Below are 8,253 nucleotides of genomic sequence, written 5' to 3'. Positions count from 1 at the left end.
CCAATTTTACCCACCGTATTTTTGTTAGTATGGTCCCAATTTTTGGTGAACTTCCATCTCCAACTGTGGCCCATTTTCGGGCACAAAGAATCCTTCTTTATCATGTATTATTCGGTATGCACATTTCTCAAGTCGATTACAGTATTCACGACTTTTTTCCGTGACCTTTCGTATTTCATGGGGGCTGCCATTTTGGTTTTGATGCGCTTCCTTTTCCGGTTTATTTATTTTCCGGTTTAACATAGCATTTGCGTTTTTTTGTCAGAAGAGTGATATTTGGTTATGAAGGAAGTCAAGTCCGCCATTACCTGCCACCTCAGTTGAGTGTTTACTTTGAACTTATACTTGAACCGTAACAGTGTGTAGCCAGTTCACAAGACCTGTTCATCTTCCTACCAGTTCCAACTGTTGTTATCAATGGGTCGCGCAGCTAGAGGAAGTGTTTATTTCCATTCGGAGCCCAACTTCAGTTCAAAACCAGTCAAAAACTGGCCTTGACATTCCCACATTACGATACCCTTGAATGACATTAGATCTACGGCGTTTCCGCTTGCCAAAATCCCACATGTTACATGTCTGCTCTTCGAGTTGTTTGGAACTTAGTTCGAATATTTTCTCGAACGTAACTTTTGACCCAGCTGTCAGGTAGGCATCATGAATTAGACGTACACTGGCAGTTATAAATCATGTTGTGCAAAAGACTCTAAAGAAGTAGAACATTGTGGAAAATCGGGAATGCTTTCTCAGTTTGTGCACCCTGGCAACATTCAGCAGGGAAAAAAAACTGCATTGCCTTCCTCTGCAAAAGTCGCGCGAAGAATGCTGAACGGGCAGCGACGACTAGCTGTTCTTCTTCAAAGCAATAAACTACCCTTCAAACCCTGCAAGTTTGTGCGATTTACTTTGTGGACATGAAGTCAGCAGAGGACTCAGGAATGCCCACTTAATTCCTTGATTGTACTTCCGTCACAAGAACTAAAAGAACATTCAATGTTCGTTAAATCTGTGGATCAAGTGACTCACGAAGCGGAGGAAAAGAAAATCACCAGCAGATCTGTACAAGATGTTGAATTCTGCCAGGGAAACGAAGCCGCCCTCACGGCAGAGAAGTCTCCGCCTACGAAAATCAGTAGATCTAGAGCAAGGTAAACATACGTTTTTCAAAGCTTGTTCACAAACACACACACACACACACACACACACACACACACACACACACACACACACACACACACGTACACAAACACACACACACCATCACACACACACATGAAAGAGATTTCTTTCTTTCTTTATTTGGTGTTTAACGTCGTTTTCAACCACGAAGGTTATATCGCGACGAGGGAAAGGGGGAGATGGGATAGGGGAAAGGGGGGAGATGGGATTGGGATAGAGCCACTTGTTAAGTGTTTCTTGTTCACAAAAGCACTAATCAAAATGAAAGAGATGGAATAGCTGATCGAGTGATGACAATGTTGATTGATAAGTATTTTTTGGTGCGGTGAACTTGAGGCTATATTGTTCTATCAATCCATCGATATATTTTACACTTTCACCCCAGAAATGAAGCACGTGTACACATATTGAACACAAGAATCATTTTAAGCTTTCATTGGCATTGTTTCCTTTTTTTTTTTTGCAGACATGTTGGCAGGAAGTGAGTGTTTCACCCCACTCTTGCAAGGTAGGTTGATCACTGATAAGTTCTGATTGTTTTTCCTTTTTAAACGGATGACAATCCGTACTCTGCAGATGGATCTAACCGAGATGGATCTAACCGATACACGGAAGCAACATTGGGAACAAACTGTTATTCAATCTGTGAATATTTCATGTGTGAGGGGTATAACTGCAAGTAGCCTACGTTCGCTAATGTAGAGAAATAATTTTTGACTCAAACTCCAAGTTAAATTGTTTCTGCTGTCAGAGCCATCTTTCTGAAGGAACAATATTTTACATGCCACTGGATTGTTGTATATTCCTTATTTTGCAATGACAGGCTCAGCTTTCATTTGATTGTAATGTGTTTCTTATTTGAAGCTTTGTATCATAAAAGCTCTGTAGAAGTGTTGCACTTGTTATGCAGACTGCATTAGGCGTGGTAGCTATTGCACCTCCCCCCCGCCTATTTATCTAACACACCCACCCACACACATACACATGGTGCTGACAAGGGATTTTTTTCCATTCTCCTTCAGGCCATCGCTTAATTTCTTGCAGACTGAGGAGCAGAGGACGTTTGAGCCGCTCCTAAACATGGGGCACACAAGCCACAAGGTAAATAAGGTATCAGTTTATAAACAAATGTTTTCACTTTGATTTTTATCGCATCATTTTTTCATTAAACTCTGTAAATTGTGGCAATTACACATTATGCCAATAACATTATTATGAAGAATGAAGATTTTCAACTTATCATTGAAGAAATGAAATCAAGCATTTTTGTTCATTCTGTATTTGATTATTATTTTCCAGTCTTTGGGTTGGCATAGTGGGTGAAATAAGGGTGAGGAGTGTCGGTTGGTGTTATTTTTTCGGTCTTGGTGATGTAATATTTTTCCCACGGTATTCATGGTTATGTTTGACTTTAGTGCAGATTCCAGAACAGCCTCTTAAACTGAAAAGCTACAAGGTCAACACTATAAACAGGTTACTGGTGTCTCAGGCATTGATGTTTTTAAAAAGATTTGCACAGCAATTTATGTGTTTGTAAACAGATAATGAAAATAAAGCATAACAACTTTTATATTTTGTAAGTGGAATTAAATGTTTTCATTTTTTATTTTGAAGTGTTTTTGTATTCAGGTTTTATTGGATGGGTGGGGGGTGGTTTTCGTGGTTCTGATTTTTTATGATGTAAGGATTTTTTTCCTTAATTAGTTATTTAATTAGTTTATGAAGGGGGGCCAAGGGGGGGGAGGGGGATTTAAAGTGTATTTCTGGCTTTCGGAGAGGTGCTAAATCTGTTAAAATGGAAATGAAATAAAACAATTGGTGGTGAGGGTTATTACAAAAAAAGTAAGGATTATTTCTCATACCTTTTGATTTTTTACCCCAAAATTATGTTATTTACAATATCATTTGACAGTCCGACACTGAAGACTGCAGACTTCATGGCAGCCACTGACCTGACGATATGACAGCCATGAATTGAATATCGAACGCAGAAGAAGAAAAAGAAGAAGACAGTCTAACAGGAAAATAATTCTGGTATGCTCATAATTTCTATGCCAGTTTGAAAAAAGTCATGAATTGAAGTTTACCCAGGTTAGACATTAGCATGTCGTAATTGTGACAATGAATGTATCCGTAAACGCACCAGGAGACTTACTTTGAAAAATTGAAGTCATGCATCGTCAATATGACTACAATCACAAACTGAATAAGGGGAAATCATGTCAATTTGGTCGTTTGGATCATCAGCTGTTGCTCATTCGCTATAATGGTCTACTTGACAAAGCCCGTCTTCATGTGCTTCTTTGTTTCTTTATACCTAGTGTAGACAACATGTAGGCGTTTGCAGACTGTTTATTGTATTGCTGTTGTTTGTTTGTGAGTAAAACTATGGTGTGACCTCAATTGTTTGAAATTTGTTGTGTATGTTCTACTTTGTGTAAGGTGTTTCTCCATGCCCCCAGAAGAACCGACATTATATTAAAACCTTCATACCCTGAAAATACTTGCATACTAGATGTTGTTTCTTATTGTAATGATTGGGGACAGGCAAGCTCTTACATTGTGCAAGCCTTCAGAAAACTGTCAAGTCTGATTTGCTAGAACAAGCGATATTAACACGTTATTAAGATACATATTTGATTAAATATGTGCAGGAACTACTTCAGCAGATTCATATGGCCAGTCTCACAATGCAAGGAAGGTGAGTAAATTGAATTATGTCTCTCCCACCTGTTCTGTGTTTAGTGTCAGCCGTGATTGCCTGATGAGAATTTGAAAACATGTTGCTAACTAACATGAACCCAACCATGAAACGTGATGTAGGTGAGTAGCCCATCTAGAAAAACGAACCTGTTCTAATTCCGAATTAGAACAGGTTCTTTTTTTCTAGATGGGCTACTCACCTACATCACGTTTTATGGTTGGGTTCATGTTAGTTAGCAACATGTTTTCACATAGAAAATCGTGGGCACCTGAACAAATATCTGCACATTACAACAAAGTCTTACTTTGTAATCTGATGGTTTAATAACAACCCCCCACCCCCCCCCCCCCCCCCCCCCCCCCCCCCCCCACCCCCCCCCCCACCCCACCCCCCCAAGAAGAAGCTCACATAACTACCAACTACACAATTTCATTACAGAATCAAACAATGGGAAGAATCAGGATTCAGCAGTGCTAGGTCGTTGGGGGGGATAGCTATCACTAGGCACTCAGCAATGAATAGTTGAGGTTTTCACGGACATTAACAAAATCCGGTAACCTACGGACAGTAAATTTCACAGGGAAGGGAACAAGAACGTCAAAAATGGAAAAGTATGTTTTTTCTTTCAAACCATTGATAGAGCTCTGAAGCTTCACACAAGTTTTGCAGAGAGAGCACTCGGCCTCTTCATTTTTGGCACTAAAACATGCGCACACACAAAAAGAAAGTTTTTAAAAAGTGGCGCCGATGTATTCTCACACTCACAGCCTTAGAATATTGCAGTTTGTATGTTACCAAATTGAGGCATGAATTTACTCCATGCAATTACCTGACCAAATCTGCGACAGTCGGGCAAACTTCTTACAAGTCGGATTGGGCCTTCAATCAAATACTCAGAAACCAGCAGCTACTTTAAGTAATACTAGTTTTGTTGTTATTTTTTACAGCTTGTACTGAATGTGTTTTCTTTTATCTCCTCAGAATCGAGTCAGCCAGAGAAAGACCATTGAGAGGGAGAGCGCACAGTAAAGCATATATGGCATGCACTTCGGTGGACCAGTGCCATCATCTTCATAACAAGAGATGCAGATCATATTTTCTTATGTTTAAAGTATAGCTGTTAGCAAAAGTATTTGACGATTCTTGGGTACGACTTTCGTGTTTAATCCTATTAGCTTGTGTACAGCCCCAAAATCTGTTTTATTGGCTCACGTAAGTGTAGCCTATGCGATCGTAACTTTGTCTGTCTGTGCGTGCGTGCGTGCGTGCGTGCGTCTGTGCGTGTGTATGTCTGTGGTAGAAACTCTAACATTTGAAGACGTCACATTACATTGACGTCACATTATGACGTAAGAGGGTTAGACGTCACGCGAAGGAAGTACTGACAGTCTCGGTCATTATTATTTTGAGCGCGCCGAGACTAGTTGGCAGTCGTGTCCTTGTAAGTAGGCTACATGCAGACAGACAGACCTAGATCTAGTGTCTCGCTTTCTTGCACATTTTCACCTATGCTCTTTCTCTGTGTGTGTGTGTGTGTGTGTGTGTGTGTGTGTGTGTGTGTGTGTGTGTGTGTGTGTGTGTGTGTGTGTGTGTGTGTGTGTGTGTGTGTGTGTGACGGAGTGATTGAGTTTGTGTTACTGTTTGTCGATTTCTTACGTGAGCCTTGAAGGCTTCGCCTCTTGTTATTTATCATTTATAGTTTGATTTTTTTTTTTATGGAATTAGTCCACATGTGAATACATCTAAGGTTGCAATATTGTTTTCTTGTATATACCCTTAAAACTACCTCTTCGTGTAAACAAAATTAATTGTAAAAAGAAGTGTTTGTTCAAGGGAGATAATTTGAAGCGAATTATTTTTTAAATCAGTAAAACTGCGTAGTGACATCCTCAATTAAATAAAAAGAATAAGGAATAAAGGTATACACACAGGTTGTACCCATTTTCTTGATTGCACTGCTTTTAAATAGAAAGCTTTTTTTCTCAGAATTATTTTACAAAAAAAATTCAAGGGAGGCAATTGATATGATAAAAAGGAAGAATTTTTTTTTCTTAGAATACTGTACACATTTAGTAAAGTATAATTTACAAGACAAAACACAGGGTTTTTTGGTTTTTTTTACTTGACAAGAGAACCACGAGATTTGTGCAGATTATTTAAAATTTTCTGTACAGTATATTTTACAAAGACAGATCCATACAATATATACCGAGAGGCATAAATTCCGCAAACTGAACTTTAAAAAATCACAAAAAATCAACTCAGTGGTGAATGTTTTCAATGTTTGAATATTTTATTTATTGGCCATTTTAGTGTTTATAAACCTTCGCTTTATTGATTTTTGAATAGAACATCATGAAATGACAATTTTTCAAAAAAAGTGACTGAGTCCAAGCGCAATGATTTCGGAAAACGTTCAGTGTTCATCACGTTCAATGCTTTGGCCAGCTCTAAGCATCCCAATCGCTTGCTGTCTCTCTCCTTCATCAAGTCGTGGCATGATTGCGATATCTGATACAGCCAAACAGCCAGTTGCATTTTATAGGGCCATACACTATCTTTTTTGCGTTATTGTCTCCCGTTCAGCCCATTGTCTTTATTAGCACAGTGAGCTGTGGCTGGATCAGCAATACTGCAAAGCGCACGCTGACAGGGTGAAACATTTGCTCCGACACTCAAGATGTCAACTACAAATTACAGGTTCAATCTGATTTTCGTTTGAGAGCAAAATCGTTCAATGCACTATTTGCAGAATTTATGCCTTTCAGTATATATAATTTTGTAATAGATGTTTTCAATTTGTAGGTATGTTTTTTTTTTTTAATCAACAGTTCGGATAGCCACAACAAGTGTGTATGTCTTGTGATTTGAGAGCTTTAGCACTGGATGCTTAGAATCCTCTTGATCATTTACTTCAGTAGGTAAAGCCACCTTCTCCAAAATCTTCTCTCCTATTCTGTGCTTACTACAGTGGGTTTGACAAGAGAACCACGAGATTTGTTTTTGTACATATGTTGCTTTTATTCTGTACACTTTAATGATTTAATCCTATGTGCACATTTTTTTTTAACTGTGTTTTTGTTTTTGTTTTCCTGTATTCAAAGTGTGTATGGAAACCACAACCTGTCACAGCAGTATTATTAATCTGGATCTCCCTGCTAAGCACGTAATTAACAGAACGTGTGCATGTAGCTAAAGAACTTAAAAAGAATTTCTGCTACTTCACTCAAAATACGTCCATCCTCAGTGGCTCACACTCATATTTTCTTAAAATAATATTTCTTCATACAAACATGTTTGCGAATTATTCAATTTTGCGTAAAATATTCAATTACGATTTCTTTGTGTGTTGCAAAATTATGTAATAAAATTATGCAAGATCAAATTCAAAACAGCAATAAAGCTGCTGACGGCAGAATACCTCTGTTGACTTCTCTATTTGTTGGGTCAAACTATGCCACAGGCATGTTTCTTCTAGTAGCTCAATATTACGTGATACAGTCTCAAAGACAGAACAACGCAATAACCTTTTTTTGTGTAGATTCGATTGACTTTTTCCTGAAATAAAATATTCATGAAGCGGGTTCTGACTGAGTTAATATATTTCTGGAAAGCTGAACAACGCAGTGCGTCTGTGACTGGTGAAGAAGCAGAGCTGGAGCTTTTTGTATTGTTTGTCGTTGGTTTTATTACACACGCACTCACATACGGTCAACAAAATGTTGCATGTTCCTGCTTGACAAACAAATGCCTGCATACATGTGTGCACGTTCGAACGTACGAACATTCATACCTGTGCAAACAATCTGCCACTACACCCAAACCCCACACATTCCTCCAAAAGGAGTCTGAAATATAATACTGGCATTTGTGGTATTGAACGAGGACCTCAACTTCCATTGTCTAGTGCATGTGGGTCTCATGTTGTACGTGTGAAACCACTTACTTAAAAAAGAAAAAATCGTGTAAGCTTATCAACAAAAAAACCGAACAATTATATTCTTAAACAAACTGGTTAGAATAACAGATTTAGGAGAATGCAATGCAAGGAACATCTTTATCTAATTCGGTCGATGCTTAGATCTAGAAAAGCACCCACTTATTCCAGTATAATAGAGAAACAAATCCAATTGAAAAAGTTCCAGATCTAGACAAGGCAGCACAAGCAGCAATTTTAGCTAGCAAAATCGAACTTGCCCTCCAGTCATGCAAGGTCGAACCACTTTCCCTGCCTAGTGGGGGTTTGGCGCGTAGAGGGCCGGTGCTGGCACACTCGGAGTGAAACGACATGTCACCTACTTCGATAGCTTCTCCGGATTTACGTGTACAAACAGCGTCCGGGTTTACCGCTTCGATTCTAAACCCTAGTTTCT

General features: G+C 38.8%; 1 long non-coding RNA gene across 1 annotated transcript; it reads left to right on the top strand.

Moving 5' to 3' along the window:
* Positions 1 to 867: 867 nt before the first annotated feature.
* LOC138963108 (uncharacterized) lies at positions 868 to 5,064 on the top strand. The gene is made up of 6 exons (XR_011454713.1): positions 868 to 1,145; positions 1,643 to 1,684; positions 2,199 to 2,277; positions 3,089 to 3,210; positions 3,831 to 3,877; positions 4,862 to 5,064. It is a non-coding gene; the product is annotated as an uncharacterized lncRNA (long non-coding RNA).
* The last annotated feature ends 3,189 nt before the right edge of the window (positions 5,065 to 8,253 follow it).

Source organism: Littorina saxatilis, linkage group LG3, assembly GCF_037325665.1.
Source record: "Littorina saxatilis isolate snail1 linkage group LG3, US_GU_Lsax_2.0, whole genome shotgun sequence".
Lineage (NCBI taxonomy): Eukaryota > Metazoa > Mollusca > Gastropoda > Littorinimorpha > Littorinidae > Littorina > Littorina saxatilis.
Note: the sequence above shows the minus strand (reverse complement) of the source record. Positions and strands in the feature narration are given on the sequence as shown.